This window comes from Leptonotus elevatus, chromosome 4 (assembly GCF_054856555.1).
Source record: "Leptonotus elevatus isolate MCC_2025b chromosome 4, RoL_Lele_1.0, whole genome shotgun sequence".
Classification (NCBI taxonomy): domain Eukaryota; kingdom Metazoa; phylum Chordata; class Actinopteri; order Syngnathiformes; family Syngnathidae; genus Leptonotus; species Leptonotus elevatus.
This window is the reverse complement of record NC_141242.1, coordinates 23,517,009-23,534,759: the sequence shown is the minus strand read 5'-3', so window position 1 is coordinate 23,534,759 and position 17,751 is coordinate 23,517,009. Positions and strand designations below refer to the sequence as shown.

At 40.7% G+C, this 17,751-nt stretch overlaps 47 non-coding genes across 47 annotated transcripts; all 47 read right to left on the bottom strand.

Annotated features, from left to right (window-relative positions):
• Positions 1 to 667: 667 nt before the first annotated feature.
• trnaq-uug (transfer RNA glutamine (anticodon UUG)) lies at positions 668 to 739 on the bottom strand. The gene has a single exon. It is a non-coding gene; the product is annotated as a tRNA-Gln (tRNA).
• An 87-nt stretch (positions 740 to 826) lies between these two features.
• On the bottom strand, positions 827 to 898 carry trnaq-cug (transfer RNA glutamine (anticodon CUG)). Its single transcript has one exon. It is a non-coding gene; the product is annotated as a tRNA-Gln (tRNA).
• Positions 899 to 1,032: 134 nt separating this feature from the next.
• trnaq-uug (transfer RNA glutamine (anticodon UUG)) lies at positions 1,033 to 1,104 on the bottom strand. The gene has a single exon. It is a non-coding gene; the product is annotated as a tRNA-Gln (tRNA).
• A 643-nt stretch (positions 1,105 to 1,747) lies between these two features.
• trnaq-cug (transfer RNA glutamine (anticodon CUG)) lies at positions 1,748 to 1,819 on the bottom strand. Its single transcript has one exon. It is a non-coding gene; the product is annotated as a tRNA-Gln (tRNA).
• An 874-nt stretch (positions 1,820 to 2,693) lies between these two features.
• On the bottom strand, positions 2,694 to 2,766 carry trnaq-uug (transfer RNA glutamine (anticodon UUG)). Its single transcript has one exon. It is a non-coding gene; the product is annotated as a tRNA-Gln (tRNA).
• An 86-nt stretch (positions 2,767 to 2,852) lies between these two features.
• On the bottom strand, positions 2,853 to 2,924 carry trnaq-cug (transfer RNA glutamine (anticodon CUG)). Its single transcript has one exon. It is a non-coding gene; the product is annotated as a tRNA-Gln (tRNA).
• Positions 2,925 to 3,059: 135 nt separating this feature from the next.
• Positions 3,060 to 3,131, bottom strand: trnaq-cug (transfer RNA glutamine (anticodon CUG)). Its single transcript has one exon. It is a non-coding gene; the product is annotated as a tRNA-Gln (tRNA).
• A 340-nt stretch (positions 3,132 to 3,471) lies between these two features.
• On the bottom strand, positions 3,472 to 3,543 carry trnaq-uug (transfer RNA glutamine (anticodon UUG)). The gene has a single exon. It is a non-coding gene; the product is annotated as a tRNA-Gln (tRNA).
• Positions 3,544 to 3,837: 294 nt separating this feature from the next.
• On the bottom strand, positions 3,838 to 3,909 carry trnaq-cug (transfer RNA glutamine (anticodon CUG)). The gene has a single exon. It is a non-coding gene; the product is annotated as a tRNA-Gln (tRNA).
• A 134-nt stretch (positions 3,910 to 4,043) lies between these two features.
• trnaq-uug (transfer RNA glutamine (anticodon UUG)) lies at positions 4,044 to 4,115 on the bottom strand. The gene has a single exon. It is a non-coding gene; the product is annotated as a tRNA-Gln (tRNA).
• An 87-nt stretch (positions 4,116 to 4,202) lies between these two features.
• On the bottom strand, positions 4,203 to 4,274 carry trnaq-cug (transfer RNA glutamine (anticodon CUG)). Its single transcript has one exon. It is a non-coding gene; the product is annotated as a tRNA-Gln (tRNA).
• A 341-nt stretch (positions 4,275 to 4,615) lies between these two features.
• trnaq-uug (transfer RNA glutamine (anticodon UUG)) lies at positions 4,616 to 4,687 on the bottom strand. Its single transcript has one exon. It is a non-coding gene; the product is annotated as a tRNA-Gln (tRNA).
• Positions 4,688 to 4,982: 295 nt separating this feature from the next.
• trnaq-cug (transfer RNA glutamine (anticodon CUG)) lies at positions 4,983 to 5,054 on the bottom strand. Its single transcript has one exon. It is a non-coding gene; the product is annotated as a tRNA-Gln (tRNA).
• Positions 5,055 to 5,552: 498 nt separating this feature from the next.
• Positions 5,553 to 5,624, bottom strand: trnaq-cug (transfer RNA glutamine (anticodon CUG)). Its single transcript has one exon. It is a non-coding gene; the product is annotated as a tRNA-Gln (tRNA).
• Positions 5,625 to 5,759: 135 nt separating this feature from the next.
• Positions 5,760 to 5,831, bottom strand: trnaq-cug (transfer RNA glutamine (anticodon CUG)). The gene has a single exon. It is a non-coding gene; the product is annotated as a tRNA-Gln (tRNA).
• Positions 5,832 to 6,132: 301 nt separating this feature from the next.
• trnaq-uug (transfer RNA glutamine (anticodon UUG)) lies at positions 6,133 to 6,204 on the bottom strand. The gene has a single exon. It is a non-coding gene; the product is annotated as a tRNA-Gln (tRNA).
• An 87-nt stretch (positions 6,205 to 6,291) lies between these two features.
• trnaq-cug (transfer RNA glutamine (anticodon CUG)) lies at positions 6,292 to 6,363 on the bottom strand. Its single transcript has one exon. It is a non-coding gene; the product is annotated as a tRNA-Gln (tRNA).
• A 501-nt stretch (positions 6,364 to 6,864) lies between these two features.
• Positions 6,865 to 6,936, bottom strand: trnaq-cug (transfer RNA glutamine (anticodon CUG)). Its single transcript has one exon. It is a non-coding gene; the product is annotated as a tRNA-Gln (tRNA).
• A 135-nt stretch (positions 6,937 to 7,071) lies between these two features.
• On the bottom strand, positions 7,072 to 7,143 carry trnaq-cug (transfer RNA glutamine (anticodon CUG)). The gene has a single exon. It is a non-coding gene; the product is annotated as a tRNA-Gln (tRNA).
• A 302-nt stretch (positions 7,144 to 7,445) lies between these two features.
• trnaq-uug (transfer RNA glutamine (anticodon UUG)) lies at positions 7,446 to 7,517 on the bottom strand. The gene has a single exon. It is a non-coding gene; the product is annotated as a tRNA-Gln (tRNA).
• Positions 7,518 to 7,604: 87 nt separating this feature from the next.
• Positions 7,605 to 7,676, bottom strand: trnaq-cug (transfer RNA glutamine (anticodon CUG)). The gene has a single exon. It is a non-coding gene; the product is annotated as a tRNA-Gln (tRNA).
• Positions 7,677 to 7,811: 135 nt separating this feature from the next.
• trnaq-cug (transfer RNA glutamine (anticodon CUG)) lies at positions 7,812 to 7,883 on the bottom strand. Its single transcript has one exon. It is a non-coding gene; the product is annotated as a tRNA-Gln (tRNA).
• A 134-nt stretch (positions 7,884 to 8,017) lies between these two features.
• Positions 8,018 to 8,089, bottom strand: trnaq-uug (transfer RNA glutamine (anticodon UUG)). Its single transcript has one exon. It is a non-coding gene; the product is annotated as a tRNA-Gln (tRNA).
• Positions 8,090 to 8,177: 88 nt separating this feature from the next.
• On the bottom strand, positions 8,178 to 8,249 carry trnaq-cug (transfer RNA glutamine (anticodon CUG)). The gene has a single exon. It is a non-coding gene; the product is annotated as a tRNA-Gln (tRNA).
• A 135-nt stretch (positions 8,250 to 8,384) lies between these two features.
• On the bottom strand, positions 8,385 to 8,456 carry trnaq-cug (transfer RNA glutamine (anticodon CUG)). The gene has a single exon. It is a non-coding gene; the product is annotated as a tRNA-Gln (tRNA).
• Positions 8,457 to 8,796: 340 nt separating this feature from the next.
• On the bottom strand, positions 8,797 to 8,868 carry trnaq-cug (transfer RNA glutamine (anticodon CUG)). The gene has a single exon. It is a non-coding gene; the product is annotated as a tRNA-Gln (tRNA).
• A 135-nt stretch (positions 8,869 to 9,003) lies between these two features.
• trnaq-cug (transfer RNA glutamine (anticodon CUG)) lies at positions 9,004 to 9,075 on the bottom strand. The gene has a single exon. It is a non-coding gene; the product is annotated as a tRNA-Gln (tRNA).
• A 134-nt stretch (positions 9,076 to 9,209) lies between these two features.
• On the bottom strand, positions 9,210 to 9,281 carry trnaq-uug (transfer RNA glutamine (anticodon UUG)). Its single transcript has one exon. It is a non-coding gene; the product is annotated as a tRNA-Gln (tRNA).
• An 88-nt stretch (positions 9,282 to 9,369) lies between these two features.
• trnaq-cug (transfer RNA glutamine (anticodon CUG)) lies at positions 9,370 to 9,441 on the bottom strand. The gene has a single exon. It is a non-coding gene; the product is annotated as a tRNA-Gln (tRNA).
• A 135-nt stretch (positions 9,442 to 9,576) lies between these two features.
• Positions 9,577 to 9,648, bottom strand: trnaq-cug (transfer RNA glutamine (anticodon CUG)). Its single transcript has one exon. It is a non-coding gene; the product is annotated as a tRNA-Gln (tRNA).
• Positions 9,649 to 10,768: 1,120 nt separating this feature from the next.
• Positions 10,769 to 10,840, bottom strand: trnaq-cug (transfer RNA glutamine (anticodon CUG)). Its single transcript has one exon. It is a non-coding gene; the product is annotated as a tRNA-Gln (tRNA).
• Positions 10,841 to 11,180: 340 nt separating this feature from the next.
• On the bottom strand, positions 11,181 to 11,252 carry trnaq-uug (transfer RNA glutamine (anticodon UUG)). Its single transcript has one exon. It is a non-coding gene; the product is annotated as a tRNA-Gln (tRNA).
• An 87-nt stretch (positions 11,253 to 11,339) lies between these two features.
• trnaq-cug (transfer RNA glutamine (anticodon CUG)) lies at positions 11,340 to 11,411 on the bottom strand. The gene has a single exon. It is a non-coding gene; the product is annotated as a tRNA-Gln (tRNA).
• Positions 11,412 to 11,546: 135 nt separating this feature from the next.
• trnaq-cug (transfer RNA glutamine (anticodon CUG)) lies at positions 11,547 to 11,618 on the bottom strand. Its single transcript has one exon. It is a non-coding gene; the product is annotated as a tRNA-Gln (tRNA).
• Positions 11,619 to 11,752: 134 nt separating this feature from the next.
• trnaq-uug (transfer RNA glutamine (anticodon UUG)) lies at positions 11,753 to 11,823 on the bottom strand. The gene has a single exon. It is a non-coding gene; the product is annotated as a tRNA-Gln (tRNA).
• Positions 11,824 to 11,910: 87 nt separating this feature from the next.
• Positions 11,911 to 11,982, bottom strand: trnaq-cug (transfer RNA glutamine (anticodon CUG)). Its single transcript has one exon. It is a non-coding gene; the product is annotated as a tRNA-Gln (tRNA).
• A 1,288-nt stretch (positions 11,983 to 13,270) lies between these two features.
• Positions 13,271 to 13,342, bottom strand: trnaq-uug (transfer RNA glutamine (anticodon UUG)). The gene has a single exon. It is a non-coding gene; the product is annotated as a tRNA-Gln (tRNA).
• Positions 13,343 to 13,429: 87 nt separating this feature from the next.
• Positions 13,430 to 13,501, bottom strand: trnaq-cug (transfer RNA glutamine (anticodon CUG)). Its single transcript has one exon. It is a non-coding gene; the product is annotated as a tRNA-Gln (tRNA).
• A 135-nt stretch (positions 13,502 to 13,636) lies between these two features.
• trnaq-uug (transfer RNA glutamine (anticodon UUG)) lies at positions 13,637 to 13,708 on the bottom strand. The gene has a single exon. It is a non-coding gene; the product is annotated as a tRNA-Gln (tRNA).
• Positions 13,709 to 14,573: 865 nt separating this feature from the next.
• trnaq-cug (transfer RNA glutamine (anticodon CUG)) lies at positions 14,574 to 14,645 on the bottom strand. Its single transcript has one exon. It is a non-coding gene; the product is annotated as a tRNA-Gln (tRNA).
• Positions 14,646 to 15,519: 874 nt separating this feature from the next.
• On the bottom strand, positions 15,520 to 15,592 carry trnaq-uug (transfer RNA glutamine (anticodon UUG)). Its single transcript has one exon. It is a non-coding gene; the product is annotated as a tRNA-Gln (tRNA).
• Positions 15,593 to 15,678: 86 nt separating this feature from the next.
• trnaq-cug (transfer RNA glutamine (anticodon CUG)) lies at positions 15,679 to 15,750 on the bottom strand. Its single transcript has one exon. It is a non-coding gene; the product is annotated as a tRNA-Gln (tRNA).
• A 135-nt stretch (positions 15,751 to 15,885) lies between these two features.
• trnaq-cug (transfer RNA glutamine (anticodon CUG)) lies at positions 15,886 to 15,957 on the bottom strand. The gene has a single exon. It is a non-coding gene; the product is annotated as a tRNA-Gln (tRNA).
• Positions 15,958 to 16,297: 340 nt separating this feature from the next.
• On the bottom strand, positions 16,298 to 16,369 carry trnaq-uug (transfer RNA glutamine (anticodon UUG)). Its single transcript has one exon. It is a non-coding gene; the product is annotated as a tRNA-Gln (tRNA).
• A 294-nt stretch (positions 16,370 to 16,663) lies between these two features.
• Positions 16,664 to 16,735, bottom strand: trnaq-cug (transfer RNA glutamine (anticodon CUG)). The gene has a single exon. It is a non-coding gene; the product is annotated as a tRNA-Gln (tRNA).
• Positions 16,736 to 16,869: 134 nt separating this feature from the next.
• Positions 16,870 to 16,941, bottom strand: trnaq-uug (transfer RNA glutamine (anticodon UUG)). The gene has a single exon. It is a non-coding gene; the product is annotated as a tRNA-Gln (tRNA).
• A 500-nt stretch (positions 16,942 to 17,441) lies between these two features.
• trnaq-uug (transfer RNA glutamine (anticodon UUG)) lies at positions 17,442 to 17,513 on the bottom strand. The gene has a single exon. It is a non-coding gene; the product is annotated as a tRNA-Gln (tRNA).
• Between the last annotated feature and the right edge of the window lie 238 nt (positions 17,514 to 17,751).

Sequence of the window (17,751 nt, the reverse complement as noted above, 5' to 3'; positions counted from 1 at the left end):
ACGTGGTGATAATGTAAAAATTGCTTTACAGTAAAGTGACAAATATATTAGGTCCCACCGAGACTTGAACTCGGATCACTGGATACAGAGTCCAGAGTGCTAACCGTTACACCAAGGAAACCTGGATTTTAGTCTATGAGGATCATACAGTTTCAACGGGCTGCATACAACATACTGAAAAATAAGAATTCCTTCGGGCTGCATACAACGTACTGAAAACTACAAATACATTTCCAGTAAAATGAAAAACATTTGACGTCCCACCGAGACTTGAACTCGGATCACTGGATTCAGAGTTCAGAGTGCTAACCATTAAGCCATGGAACACTGGTATAAACTGCATGAGGATCATACAGTATCATAGGGCTGCATACAACATACTGAAAACTAAAAATTCCTTAGGGCAGCACACAACATACGGAAAACTAAAAATTCCTTTCCAGTAAAATGAAAAACATTTGAGATCCCATCGAGACTTGAACTTGGATCACGGGATTCAAAGTCCAGAGTGCTAACCAATACACCATGGAACCCTAGATTTCAGTCTATGAGGATCATACAGTTTCATCGGGCTGCATACAACATACTGAAAAATAAGAATTCCTTCGGGCTGCATACAACGTACTGAAAACTAAAAATTCCTTTCCAGTAAAATGAAAAACGTTTGAGGTCCCACCGAGACTTGAACTCGGATCACTGGATTCAAAGTCCAGAGTGCTAACCATTACACCATGGAACCCAGTCTTATGATGAAACAGTTTCGTAAGGCTGCATACAACATACTGAAAACGTAAAAATTACTTTCCAGCTAGGTGACAAATACATGAGGTCCCACCGAGACTTGAACTCGGATCACTGGATTCAGAGTCCAGAGTGCTAACCATTACACCATGGAACCCTGTTATAAACTGCGTGCGGATCAGACAGTATCATAGGGCTGCATACAACATACTGAAAACTAAAAATTCCTTCGGGCTGCACACAACGTACTGAAAACTAAAAATTCCTTTCCAGTAAAATGAAAAATATTTGAGGTCCCACCGAGACTTGAACTCAGATCACTGAATTCAAAGTCCAGAGTGCTAACCATTACACCATGTAACCCAGGCTTATACATGAAACCGTTTCGTAGGGCTGCATATAACATACTGAACACGTAAAAAGTACTTTACATGAAAGTCACACCAAGACTTGAACTCGGATCACTGGATTCAGAGTCCAGAGTGCTAACCATTACACCATGGAACCCTGGATTAAAGTCTATGAGGATCATACAGTTTTAACGGGCTGCATACAACATACTGAAAACTAAAAATTCCTTAGGGCAGCAGACAACGTGGTGATAACGTAAAAATTGCTTTAGAGTAAAGTGACAAATATATGAGGTCCCACCGAGACGTCAACTCGGATCACTGGATTCAGAGTCCAGAGTGCTAAACATTTCACCATGGAAACCTGGACTATAATCTATGAGGATCATACAGTTTCTTCGTGCTGCATACAACATACTGAAAAATAAGAATTCCTTCGGGCTGCATACAACGTACTGAAAACTAAAAATTCCTTTCCAGTAAAATGAAAAACATTTGAGGTCCCACCGAGACTTGAACTCGGGTCACTGGATTCAAAGTCCAGAGTACTAACCATACACCATGGAACCCAGGCTTATGATGAAACAGTTTCGTAGGGCTGCATACAACATACTGAAAACGTAAAAATTACTTTCCAGTTAAGTGACAAATGTTTGAGGTCCCACCTAGACTTGAACTCGGATCACTGGATTCAGAGTCCAGAGTGCTAACCATTACACTATGGAACCCTGGTGTAAACTGCGTGAGGATCATACAGTTTCTTAGGGCTGCATACAACGTACTGAAAACTACAAATACATTTCCAGTAAAATGAAAAACATTTGAGGTCCCACCGAGCATTGAACTCTGATCACTGGATTCAAAGTCCAGAGTGCTAAACAGTACACCATGGAACCCACGTTTATAGATGAAACCGTTTCGTAGGGCGGCATACAATATACTGAACACGTAAAAATTACTTTACAGGAAAGTGACAAATGTTTGAAGTCCCACCGAGACTTGAACTCGGATTACTGGATTCAGAGTACAGAGTGCTAACCATTACACCATGATACCCTGGTATAAGTTGTGTGAGGATCATACTGTTTCATAGGGCTGCATACAACATACTGAAAAATAAGAATTCCTTCGGGCTGCATACAACGTACTGAAAACTACAAATACCTTTCCAGTAAAATGAAAAACATTTGAGGTCCCACCGAGACTTGAACTCGGATCACTGGATTCAGAGTTCAGAGTGCTAACCATTAAGCCATGGAACACTGGTATAAACTATGTGAGGATCATACAGTATCATAGGGCTTCATACAACATACTGAAAAATAAAAATTCCTTAGGGCAGCACACAACATACGGAAAACTAAAAATTCCTTTCCAGTAAAATGAAAAACATTTGAGGTCCCATCGAGACTTGAACTTGGATCACGGGATTCAAAGTCTAGAGTGCTAACCAATACAACATGGAACCCTAGATTTCAGTCTATGAGGATCATACAGTTTCATCGGGCTGCATACAACATACTGAAAAATAAGAATTCCTTCGGGCTGCAAACAACGTACTGAAAACTAAAAATTCCTTTCCAGTAAAATGAAAAACATTTGAGGTCCCACCGAGACTTGAACTCGGATCACTGGATTCAAAGTCCAGAGTGCTAACCATTACACCATGGAAACCAATCTTATGATGAAACAGTTTCGTAGGGCTGCATACAACATACTGAAAATGTAAACATTACTTTCCAGTTAAGTGACAAATGTTTTAGGTCCCACCGAGACTTGAACACGGATCACTGGATTCAGAGTCCAGAGTGCTAACCATTACACCATGGAACCCTGTTATAAACTGCATGAGGATCATAAAGTTTCATAGGGCTGCATGCAACATACTGAAAACTAAAAATTCCTTCGGGCAGCATACAACGTGGTGATAACGTAAAAATTGCTTTACAGTAAAGTGACAAATATATGAGGTCCCACCGAGACTTGAACTCGGATCACTGGATTCAGAGTCCAGAGTGCTAACCAATACACCATGGAACCCTGGATTTTAGTCTATGAGGATCATACAGTTTCAACGGGCTGCATACAACATACTGAAAACTAAGAATTCCTTTGGGCTGCACACAACGTACTGAAAACTAAAAATTCCTTTCCAGTAAAATGAAAAACATTTGAGGTCCCATCAAGACTTGAACTCAGATCATGGGATTCAAAGTCCAGAGTGCCAACCAATACACCATGGAACCCTGGTTTTTAGTCTATGAGGATCATACAGTTTCAACGGGCTGCATACAACATACTGAAAACTAAGAATTCCTTTGGGCTGCACACAACGTACTGAAAACTAAAAATTCCTTTCCAGTAAAATGAAAAACATTTGAGGTCCCACCGAGACTTGAACTCGGATCACTGGAATCAAAGTCCAGAGTGCTAACCATTACACCATGGAACCCAGTCTTATGATGAAACAGTTTCGTAGGGCTGCATACAACATACTGAAAACGTAAAAATTACTTTCCAGTTAAGTGACAAATGTTTTAGGTCCCACCGAGACTTGAACTCGGATCACTGGATTCAGAGAACAGAGTGCAAACCACTACACCATGGAACCCTGTTATAAACTGCATGAGGATCATACAGTTTCATAGGGCTGCATACAACATACTGAAAACTAAAAATTCCTTCGGGCAGCATACAACGTGGTGATAACGTAAAAATTGCTTTACAGTAAAATGACAAATATATGAGGTCACACCGAGAGTTGAACTCGGATCACTGGATTCAGAGTCCAGAGTGCTAACCATTACACCATGGAACCCTGTTATAAACTGCGTGCGGATCAGACAGTATCATAGGGCTGCATACAACATACTGAAAACTAAAAATTCCTTCGGGCTGCACACAACGTACTGAAAACTAAAAATTCCTTTCCAGTAAAATGAAAAACATTTGAGGTCTCACCGAGACTTGAACTCGGATCACTGGATTCAAAGTCCAGAGTGCTAACCATTACACCATGGAACCCAGTCTTATGATGAAACAGTTTCGTAGGGCTGCATACAACATACTGAAAACGTAAAAATTACTTTCCAGTTAAGTGACAAATGTTTTAGGTCCCACCGAGACTTGAACTCGGATCACTGGATTCAGAGTCCAGAGTGCTAACCATTACACCATGGAACCCTGCTATAAACTGCATGAGGATCATACAGTTTCATAGGGCTGCAAACAACATACTGAAAACTAAAAATTCCTTCGGGCAGCATACAACGTGGTGATAACGTAAAAATTGCTTTACAGTAAAGTGACAAATATATGAGGTCCCACCGAGACTTGAACTCAGATTACTGGATTCAGAGTCAAGAGTGCTAACCATTACACCATGGAACCCTGTTATAAACTGCGTGCGGATCAGACAGTATCATAGGGCTGCATACAACATACTGAAAACTAAAAATTCCTTCGGGCTGCACACAACGTACTGAAAACTAAAAATTCCTTTCCAGTAAAATGAAAAACATTTGAGGTCCCACCGAGACTTGAACTCAGATCACTGGATTCAAAGTCCAGAGTGCTAACCATTACACCATGGAACCCATGCTTATACATGAAACCGTTTCGTAGGGCTGCATATAACATACTGAACACGTAAAAAGTACTTTACATGAAAGTCACAAATGTTTGAGGTCCCACCGAGACTTGAACTCGGATCAGTGCATTCAGAGTCCAGAGTGCTAACCATTACACCATGGAACCCTGGATTTAAGTCTATGAGGATCATACAGTTTTAACGGGCTGCATACAACATACTGAAAACTAAAAATTCCTTAGGGCAGCAGACAACGTGGTGATAACGTAAAAATTGCTTTAGAGTAAAGTGACAAATATATGAGGTCCCACCGAGACTTCAACTCGGATCACTGGATTCAGAGTCCAGAGTGCTAACCATTACACCATGGAACCCTGGATTTTAGTCTATGAGGATCATACAGTTTTAACGGGCTGCATACAACATACTGAAAACTAAAAATTCCTTCGGGCTGCACACAACGTACTGAAAACTAAAAATTCCTTTCCAGTAAAATGAAAAACATTTGAGGTCCCATCGAGACTTGAACTCGGACCACGGGATTCAAAGTCCAGAGTGCTAACCAATACACAATGGAACCCTGGACTATAATCTATGAGGATCATACAGTTTCTTCGGGCTGCATACAACATACTGAAAAATAAGAATTCCTTCGGGCTGCATACAACGTACTGAAAACTAAAAATTCCTTTCCAGTAAAATGAAAAACATTTGAGGTCCCACCGAGACTTGAACACAGATCACTGGATTCAAAGTCCAGAGTGCTAACCATACACCATGGAACCCAGTCTTATGATGAAACAGTTTCGTAGGGCTGCATACAACATACTGAAAACGTAAAAATTACTTTCCAGTTAAGTGACAAATGTTTTAGGTCCCACCGAGACTTGAACTCGGATCACTGGATTCAGAGTCCAGCGTGCTAACCATTACACCATGTAACCCTGTTATAAACTGCGTGAGGATCATACAGTTTCATAGGGCTGCATACAACATACTGAAAACTAAAAATGCCTTCGGGAAGCATACAACATGGTGATAACGTAAAAATTGCTTTACAGTAAAGTGACAAATAAATGAGGTCCCACCGAGACTTGAACTCGGATCACTGGATTCAGAGTCCAGAGTGCTAACAATTACACCATGGAACCCTGTTATAAACTGCATGCGGATCAGACAGTATCATAGGGCTGCATACAATTACTTAAAACTAAAAATTCCTTTCCAGTAAAATGAAAAACATTTGAGGTCCCATCGAAACTTGAACTTGGATCACGGGCTCTAAAGTCCAGAGTGCTAACCAATACACCATGGAACCCTAGATTTCAGTCTATGAGGATCATACAGTTTCATCGGGCTGCATACAACACACTGAAAAATAAGAATTCCTTCGGGCTGCATACAACGTACTAAAAACTAAAAATTCCTTTCCAGTAAAATGAAAAACAATTGAGGTCCCACCGAGACTTGAACTCGGATCACTGGATTCAAAGTCCAGAGTGCTAACCATTACACCATGGAACCCAGTCTTATGATGAAACAGTTTCGTAGGGCTGCATACAACATACTGAAAACGTAAAAATTACTTTTCAGTTAAGTGACAAATGTTTTAGGTCCCACCGAGACTTGAACTCGGATCACTGGATTCAGAGTCCAGCGTGTTAACCATTACACCATGGAACCCTGTTATAAACTGCGTGAGGATCATCCAGTTTCTCAGGGCTGCATACAACATACTGAAAACTAAAAATTCCTGAGGTCAGCATACAACGTGGTGATAACGTAAAAATTGCTTTACAGTAAAGTGACAAATATAGGAGGTCCCACCGAGACTTGAACTCGTATCATTGGATTCAGAGTGCAGAGTGCTAACCATTACACCATGGAACCCTGGCTTTTAGCCTTTGAGGATCATACAGTTTCAACGGGCTGCATACAGCATAATGAAAACTAAGAATTCCTTCGGAATGCATACAACGTACTGAAAACTAAAAATTCCTTTCCAGTAAAATGAAAAACATTTGAGGTCCCACCGAGCCTTGAACTCTGATCACTGGATTCAAAGTCCAGAGTGCTAAACAGTACACCATGGAACCCAGGTTTTTAGATTAAACCGTTTCTTAGGGCGGCATACAATATACCGAAAACGTAAAAATGAGTTTCCAGTTAAGTGACAAATGTTTTAGGTCCCACCGAGACTTGAACTCGGATCACTGGAATCAGAGTCCAGCGTGCTAACCATTACACCATGTAACCCTGTTATAAACTGTGTGAGGATCATACAGTTTCATAGGGCTGCATACAACATACTGAAAACTAAAAATGCCTTCGGGCAGCATACAACATGGTGATAACGTAAAAATTGCTTTACAGTAAAGTGACAAATAAATGAGGTCCCAACGAGACTTGAACTCGGATCACTGGATTCAGAGTCCAGAGTGCTAACCATTACACCATGGAACCCTGTTATAAACTGCGTGCGGATCAGACAGTATCATAGGGCTGCATACAACATACTTAAAACTAAAAATTCCTTTCCAGTAAAATGAAAAACATTTGAGGTCCCATCGAAACTTGAACTTGGATCACGGGCTCTAAAGTCCAGAGTGCTAACCAATACACCATGGAACCCTAGATTTCAGTCTATGAGGATCATACAGTTTCATCGGGCTGCATACAACACACTGAAAAATAAGAATTCCTTCGGGCTGCATACAACGTACTAAAAACTAAAAATTCCTTTCCAGTAAAATGAAAAACATTTGAGGTCCCACCGAGACTTGAACTCGGATCACTGGATTCAAAGTCCAGAGTGCTAACCATTACACCATGGAACCCAGTCTTATGATGAAACAGTTTCGTAGGGCTGCATACAACATACTGAAAACGTAAAAATTACTTTTCAGTTAAGTGACAAATGTTTTAGGTCCCACCGAGACTTGAACTCGGATCACTGGATTCAGAGTCCAGCGTGCTAACCATTACACCATGGAACCCTGTTATAAACTGCGTGAGGATCATCTAGTTTCATAGGGCTGAATACAACATACTGAAAACTAAAAATTCCTTCGGGCAGCATACAACGTGGTGATAACGTAAAAATTGCTTTACAGTAAAGTGACAAATAAATGAGGTCCCACCGAGACTTGAACTCGGATCACTGGATTCAGAGTCCAGAGTGCTAACCATTACACCATGGAACCCTGTTATAAACTGCGTGCGGATCAGACAGTATCATAGGGCTGCATACAACATACTGAAAACTAAAAATTTCTTCGGGCTGCACACAACGTACTGAAAACTAAAAATTCCTTTCCAGTAAAATGAAAAACATTCGAGGTTCCACCGAGACTTGAACTCGGATCACTGGATTCAAAGTCCAGAGTGCTAACCATTACACCATGGAACCCAGGGTTTTACATGAAACCGTTTCGTAGGGCTGCATATAACATACTGAACACGTAAAAAGTACTTTACATGAAAGTCACAAATGTTTGAGGTCCCACCGAGACTTGAACTCGGATCACTGGATTCAGAGTCCAGAGTGCTAACCATTACACCATGGAACCCTGGATTTAAGTCTATGAGGATCATACAGTTTTAACGGGCTGCATACAACATTCTGAAAACTAAAAATTCCTTAGGGCAGCAGACAACGTGGTGATAACGTAAAAATTGCTTTTGAGTAAAGTGACAAATATATGAGGTCCCACCGAGACTTCAACTCGGATCACTGGATTCAGAGTCCAGAGTGCTAACCATTACACCATGGAACCCTGGATTTTAGTCTATGAGGATCATACAGTTTTAACGGGCTGCATACAACATACTGAAAACTAAAAATTCCTTCGGGCTGCACACAACGTACTGAAAACTAAAAAATCCTTTCCAGTAAAATGAAAAACATTTGAGGTCCCATTGAGACTTGAACTCGCACCACGGGATTCAAAATCCAGAGTGCTAACCAATACACCATGGAACCCTGGACTATAATGTATGAGGATCATACAGTTTCTTCGGGCTGCATACAACATACTGAAAAATAAGAATTCCTTCGGGCTGCATACAACGTACTGAAAACTAAAAATTCCTTTCCAGTTAAGTGACAAATGTTTGAGGTCCCACCAAGACTTGAACTCGGATCACTGGATTCAGAGTCCAGCGTGCTAACCATTACACCATGGAACCCTGTTATAAACTGCGTGAGGATCATCCAGTTTCATAGGGCTGAATACAACATACTGAAAACTAAAAATTCCTTCGGGCAGCATACAACGTGGTGATAACGTAAAAATTGCTTTACAGTAAAGTGACAAATAAATGAGGTCCCACCGAGACTTGAACTCGGATCACTGGATTCAGAGTCCAGAGTGCTAACCATTACACCATGGAACCCTGTTATAAACTGCGTGCGGATCAGACAGTATCATAGGGCTGCATACAACATACTGAAAACTAAAAATTCCTTCGGGCTGCACACAACGTACTGAAAACTAAAAATTCCTTTCCAGTAAAATGAAAAACATTCGAGGTTCCACCGAGACTTGAACTCGGATCACTGGATTCAAAGTCCAGAGTGCTAACCATTACACCATGGAACCCAGGGTTTTACATGAAACCGTTTCGTAGGGCTGCATATAACATACTGAACACGTAAAAAGTACTTTACATGAAAGTCACAAATGTTTGAGGTCCCACCGAGACTTGAACTCGGATCACTGGATTCAGAGTCCAGAGTGCTAACCATTACACCATGGAACCCTGGATTTAAGTCTATGAGGATCATACAGTTTTAACGGGCTGCATACAACATTCTGAAAACTAAAAATTCCTTAGGGCAGCAGACAACGTGGTGATAACGTAAAAATTGCTTTTGAGTAAAGTGACAAATATATGAGGTCCCACCGAGACTTCAACTCGGATCACTGGATTCAGAGTCCAGAGTGCTAACCATTACACCATGGAACCCTGGATTTTAGTCTATGAGGATCATACAGTTTTAACGGGCTGCATACAACATACTGAAAACTAAAAATTCCTTCGGGCTGCACACAACGTACTGAAAACTAAAAAATCCTTTCCAGTAAAATGAAAAACATTTGAGGTCCCATTGAGACTTGAACTCGCACCACGGGATTCAAAATCCAGAGTGCTAACCAATACACCATGGAACCCTGGACTATAATGTATGAGGATCATACAGTTTCTTCGGGCTGCATACAACATACTGAAAAATAAGAATTCCTTCGGGCTGCATACAACGTACTGAAAACTAAAATTTCCTTTCCAGTTAAGTGACAAATGTTTGAGGTCCCACCAAGACTTGAACACGGATCACTGGATTCAGAGTCCAGCGTGTTAACCATTACACTATGGAACCCTGGTATAAACTGAGTGATGATCATACAGTTTCTTAGGGCTGCATACAACATACTGAAAACTAAAAATTCCTTAGGTCAGCATACAACGTGGTGATAACGTAAAAATTGCTTTACAGTAAAGTGACAAATATAGGAGGTCCCACCGAGACTTGAACTAGGATCATTGGATTCAGAGTCCAGAGTGCTAACCATTACACCATGTAACCCTGGATTTTAGTCTATGAGGATCATACAGTTTCAACGGGCTGCATACAGCATAATGAAAACTAAGAATTCCTTCGGGCTGCATACAACGTACTGAAAACTAAAAATTCCTTTCCAGTAAAATGAAAAACATTTGAGATCCCACCGAGCCTTGAACTCTGATCACTGGATTCAAAGTCCAGAGTGCTAAACAGTACACCATGGAACCCAGGTTTATAGATGAAACCGTTTCGTAGGGCGGCATACAATATACTGAACACGTAAAAATTACTTTACAGGAAATTGACAAATGTTTGAGGTCCCACCGAGACTTGAACTCGGATTACTGGATTCAGAGTACAGAGTGCTAACCATTACACCATGGAACCCTGGTATAAGTTGTGTGAGGATCATACAGTTTCATAGGGCTGCATACAACATACTAAAAACTAAAAATTCCTTCGGGCAGCATACAACGTGGTGATAACGTAAAAATTGCTTTACAGTAATGTGACAAATATTTGAGGTCCCACCGAGACTTGAACTCGGATCACTGGATACAGAGTCCAGAGTGCTAACCGTTACACCATGGAACCCTGGATTTTAGTCTTTGAGGATCATACAGTTTCAACGGGCTGCATACAACATACTGAAAAATAAGAATTCCTTCGGGCTGCATACAACGTACTGAAAACTACAAATACCTTTCCAGTAAAATGTAAACCATTTGAGGTCCCATCGAGACTTGAACTTGGATCACGGGATTCAAAGTCCAGAGTGCTAACCAATACACCATGGAACCCTAGATTTCAGTCTATGAGGATCATACAGTTTCATCGGGCTGCATACAACATGCTGAAAAATAAGAATTCCTTCGGGCTGCACACAACGTACTGAAAACTAAAATTTCCTTTCCAGTAAAATGAAAAACATTTGAGGTCCCACCGAGACTTGAACTCAGATCACTGGATTCAAAGTCCAGAGTGCTAACCATTACACCATGGAACCCAGCCTTATGATGAAACAGTTTCGTAGGGCTGCATACAACATACTGAAAACGTAAAAATTACTTTCCAGTTAAGTGACAAATGTTTTAGGTCCCACCGAGACTTGAACTCGGATCACTGGATTCAGAGTCCGGAGTGCTAACCATTACACCATGGAACCCTGTTTTAAACTGTGTGAGGATCATACAGTTTCATAGGGCTGCATACAACATACTGAAAACTAAAAATTCCTTCGGGCAGCATAGAACGTGGTGATAACGTAAAAATTGCTTTACAGTAAAGTGACAAATATATGAGGTCCCACCGAGACTTGAACTCGGATCACTGGATTCAGAGTCCAGAGTGCTAACCATTACACCATGGAACCCTGTTATAAACTGCGTGCGGATCAGACAGTATCATAGGGCTGCATACAACATACTGAAAACTAAAAATTCCTTCGGGCTGCACACAACGTACTGAAAACTAAAAATTCCTTTCCAGTAAATTGAAAAACATTTGAGGTCCCACCGAGACTTGAACTCGGATCACTGGATTCAAAGTCCAGAGTGCTAACCATACACCATGGAACCCAGGCTTATGAAGAAACAGTTTCGTAGGGCTGCATACAACATACTGAAAACGTAAAAATTACTTTCCAGTTAAGTGACAAATGTTTGAGGTCCCACCAAGACTTGAACTCGGATCACTGGATTCAGAGTCCAGAGTGCTAACCATTACACTATGGAACCCTGGTAAATACTGCGTGAGGATCATACAGTTTCTTAGGGCTGCATACAACATACTGAAAACTAAAAATTCCTTAGGTCAGCATACAACGTGTTGATAACGTAAAAATTGCTTTACAGTAAAGTGACAAATATAGGAGGTCCCACCGAGACTTGAACTAGGATCATTGGATTCAGAGTCCAGAGTGCTAACCATTACACTATGTAACCCTGGATTTTAGTCTATGAGGATCATACAGTTTCAACGGGCTGCATACAGCATAATGAAAACTAAGAATTCCTTTCCAGTAAAATGAAAAACATTTGAGGTCCCACCGAGCCTTGAACTCTGATAACTGGATTAAAAGTCCAGAGTGCTAAACAGTACACCATGGAACCCAGGTTTATAGATGAAACCGTTTCGTAGGGCGGCATACAATATACTGAACACGTAACAATTACTTTACAGGAAAGTGACAAATGTTTGAGGTCCCACCGAGACTTGAACTCGGATTACTGGATTCAGAGTACAGAGTGCTAACCATTACACCATGGAACCCTGGTATAAGTTGTGTGAGGATCATACAGTTTCATAGGGCTGCATACAACATACTAAAAACTAAAAATTCCTTCGGGCAGCATACAACGTGGTGATAATGTAAAAATTGCTTTACAGTAAAGTGACAAATATATTAGGTCCCACCGAGACTTGAACTCGGATCACTGGATACAGAGTCCAGAGTGCTAACCGTTACACCAAGGAAACCTGGATTTTAGTCTATGAGGATCATACAGTTTCAACGGGCTGCATACAACATACTGAAAAATAAGAATTCCTTCGGGCTGCATACAACGTACTGAAAACTACAAATACATTTCCAGTAAAATGAAAAACATTTGACGTCCCACCGAGACTTGAACTCGGATCACTGGATTCAGAGTTCAGAGTGCTAACCATTAAGCCATGGAACACTGGTATAAACTGCATGAGGATCATACAGTATCATAGGGCTGCATACAACATACTGAAAACTAAAAATTCCTTAGGGCAGCACACAACATACGGAAAACTAAAAATTCCTTTCCAGTAAAATGAAAAACATTTGAGATCCCATCGAGACTTGAACTTGGATCACGGGATTCAAAGTCCAGAGTGCTAACCAATACACCATGGAACCCTAGATTGCAGTCTATGAGGATCATACAGTTTCATCGGGCTGCATACAACATACTGAAAAATAAGAATTCCTTCGGGCTGCATACAACGTACTGAAAACTAAAAATTCCTTTCCAGTAAAATGAAAAACGTTTGAGGTCCCACCGAGACTTGAACTCGGATCACTGGATTCAAAGTCCAGAGTGCTAACCATTACACCATGGAACCCAGTCTTATGATGAAACAGTTTCGTAAGGCTGCATACAACATACTGAAAACGTAAAAATTACTTTCCAGCTAGGTGACAAATACATGAGGTCCCACCGAGACTTGAACTCGGATCACTGGATTCAGAGTCCAGAGTGCTAACCATTACACCATGGAACCCTGTTATAAACTGCGTGCGGATCAGACAGTATCATAGGGCTGCATACAAAAATACTGAAAACTAAAAATTCCTTCGGGCTGCACACAACGTACTGAAAACTAAAAATTCCTTTCCAGTAAAATGAAAAATATTTGAGGTCCCACCGAGACTTGAACTCAGATCACTGAATTCAAAGTCCAGAGTGCTAACCATTACACCATGTAACCCAGGCTTATACATGAAACCGTTTCGTAGGGCTGCATATAACATACTGAACACGTAAAAAGTACTTTACATGAAAGTCACAAATGTTTGAGGTCACACCAAGACTTGAACTCGGATCACTGGATTCAGAGTCCAGAGTGCTAACCATTACACCATGGAACCCTGGATTAAAGTCTATGAGGATCATACAGTTTTAACGGGCTGCATACAACATACTGAAAACTAAAAATTCCTTAGGGCAGCAGACAACGTGGTGATAACGTAAAAATTGCTTTAGAGTAAAGTGACAAATATATGAGGTCCCACCGAGACGTCAACTCGGATCACTGGATTCAGAGTCCAGAGTGCTAAACATTTCACCATGGAACCCTGGATTTTAGTCTATGAGGATCATACAGTTTTAACGGGCTGCATACAACATACTGAAAACTAAAAATTCCTTTTGGCTGCACACAACGTACTGAAAACTAAAAATTCCTTTCCAGTAAAATGAAAAACATTTGAAGTCCCATCGAGACTTGAACTCGGACCACGGGATTCAAATTCCAGAATGCTAACCAATACACCATGGAAACCTGGACTATAATCTATGAGGATCATACAGTTTCTTCGTGCTGCATACAACATACTGAAAAATAAGAATTCCTTCGGGCTGCATACAACGTACTGAAAACTAAAAATTCCTTTCCAGTAAAATGAAAAACATTTGAGGTCCCACCGAGACTTGAACTCGGGTCACTGGATTCAAAGTCCAGAGTACTAACCATACACCATGGAACCCAGGCTTATGATGAAACAGTTTCGTAGGGCTGCATACAACATACTGAAAACGTAAAAATTACTTTCCAGTTAAGTGACAAATGTTTGAGGTCCCACCTAGACTTGAACTCGGATCACTGGATTCAGAGTCCAGAGTGCTAACCATTACACTATGGAACCCTGGTGTAAACTGCGTGAGGATCATACAGTTTCTTAGGGCTGCATACAACGTACTGAAAACTACAAATACATTTCCAGTAAAATGAAAAACATTTGAGGTCCCACCGAGCATTGAACTCTGATCACTGGATTCAAAGTCCAGAGTGCTAAACAGTACACCATGGAACCCACGTTTATAGATGAAACCGTTTCGTAGGGCGGCATACAATATACTGAACACGTAAAAATTACTTTACAGGAAAGTGACAAATGTTTGAAGTCCCACCGAGACTTGAACTCGGATTACTGGATTCAGAGTACAGAGTGCTAACCATTACACCATGATACCCTGGTATAAGTTGTGTGAGGATCATACTGTTTCATAGGGCTGCATACAACATACTGAAAAATAAGAATTCCTTCGGGCTGCATACAACGTACTGAAAACTACAAATACCTTTCCAGTAAAATGAAAAACATTTGAGGTCCCACCGAGACTTGAACTCGGATCACTGGATTCAGAGTTCAGAGTGCTAACCATTAAGCCATGGAACACTGGTATAAACTATGTGAGGATCATACAGTATCATAGGGCTTCATACAACATACTGAAAAATAAAAATTCCTTAGGGCAGCACACAACATACGGAAAACTAAAAATTCCTTTCCAGTAAAATGAAAAACATTTGAGGTCCCATCGAGACTTGAACTTGGATCACGGGATTCAAAGTCTAGAGTGCTAACCAATACAACATGGAACCCTAGATTTCAGTCTATGAGGATCATACAGTTTCATCGGGCTGCATACAACATACTGAAAAATAAGAATTCCTTCGGGCTGCAAACAACGTACTGAAAACTAAAAATTCCTTTCCAGTAAAATGAAAAACATTTGAGGTCCCACCGAGACTTGAACTCAGATCACTGGATTCAAAGTCCAGAGTGCTAACCATTACACCATGGAAACCAATCTTATGATGAAACAGTTTCGTAGGGCTGCATACAACATACTGAAAATGTAAACATTACTTTCCAGTTAAGTGACAAATGTTTTAGGTCCCACCGAGACTTGAACACGGATCACTGGATTCAGAGTCCAGAGTGCTAACCATTACACCATGGAACCCTGTTATAAACTGCATGAGGATCATAAAGTTTCATAGGGCTGCATGCAACATACTGAAAACTAAAAATTCCTTCGGGCAGCATACAACGTGGTGATAACGTAAAAATTGCTTTACAGTAAAGTGACAAATATATGAGGTCCCACCGAGACTTGAACTCGGATCACTGGATTCAGAGTCCAGAGTGCTAACCAATACACCATGGAACCCTGGATTTTAGTCTATGAGGATCATACAGTTTCAACGGGCTGCATACAACATACTGAAAACTAAGAATTCCTTTGGGCTGCACACAACGTACTGAAAACTAAAAATTCCTTTCCAGTAAAATGAAAAACATTTGAGGTCCCATCAAGACTTGAACTCAGATCATGGGATTCAAAGTCCAGAGTGCCAACCAATACACCATGGAACCCTGGTTTTTAGTCTATGAGGATCATACAGTTTCAACGGGCTGCATACAACATACTGAAAACTAAGAATTCCTTTGGGCTGCACACAACGTACTGAAAACTAAAAATTCCTTTCCAGTAAAATGAAAAACATTTGAGGTCCCACCGAGACTTGAACTCGGATCACTGGAATCAAAGTCCAGAGTGCTAACCATTACACCATGGAACCCAGTCTTATGATGAAACAGTTTCGTAGGGCTGCATACAACATACTGAAAACGTAAAAATTACTTTCCAGTTAAGTGACAAATGTTTTAGGTCCCACCGAGACTTGAACTCGGATCACTGGATTCAGAGAACAGAGTGCAAACCACTACACCATGGAACCCTGTTATAAACTGCATGAGGATCATACAGTTTCATAGGGCTGCATACAACATACTGAAAACTAAAAATTCCTTCGGGCAGCATACAACGTGGTGATAACGTAAAAATTGCTTTACAGTAAAATGACAAATATATGAGGTCACACCGAGAGTTGAACTCGGATCACTGGATTCAGAGTCCAGAGTGCTAACCATTACACCATGGAACCCTGTTATAAACTGCGTGCGGATCAGACAGTATCATAGGGCTGCATACAACATACTGAAAACTAAAAATTCCTTCGGGCTGCACACAACGTACTGAAAACTAAAAATTCCTTTCCAGTAAAATGAAAAACATTTGAGGTCTCACCGAGACTTGAACTCGGATCACTGGATTCAAAGTCCAGAGTGCTAACCATTACACCATGGAACCCAGTCTTATGATGAAACAGTTTCGTAGGGCTGCATACAACATACTGAAAACGTAAAAATTACTTTCCAGTTAAGTGACAAATGTTTTAGGTCCCACCGAGACTTGTACTCGGATCACTGGATTCAGAGTACAGAGTGCTAACCATTACACCATGGAACCCTGCTATAATCTGCATGAGGATCATACAGTTTCATAGGGCTGCAAACAACATACTGAAAACTAAAAATTCCTTCGGGCAGCATACAACGTGGTGATAACGTAAAAATTGCTTTACAGTAAAGTGACAAATATATGAGGTCCCACCGAGACTTGAACTCAGATTACTGGATTCAGAGTCAAGAGTGCTAACCATTACACCATGGAACCCTGTTATAAACTGCGTGCGGATCAGACAGTATCATAGGGCTGCATACAACATACTGAAAACTAAAAATTCCTTCGGGCTGCACACAACGTACTGAAAACTAAAAATTCCTTTCCAGTAAAATGAAAAACATTTGAGGTCCCACCGAGACTTGAACTCGGATCACTGGATTCAAAGTCCAGAGTGCTAACCATTACACCATGGAACCCATGCTTATACATGAAACCGTTTCGTAGGGCTGCATATAACATACTGAACACGTAAAAAGTACTTTACATGAAAGTCACAAATGTTTGAGGTCCCACCGAGACTTGAACTCGGATCAGTGCATTCAGAGTCCAGAGTGCTAACCATTACACCATGGAACCCTGGATTTAAGTCTATGAGGATCATACAGTTTTAACGGGCTGCATACAACATACTGAAAACTAAAAATTCCTTAGGGC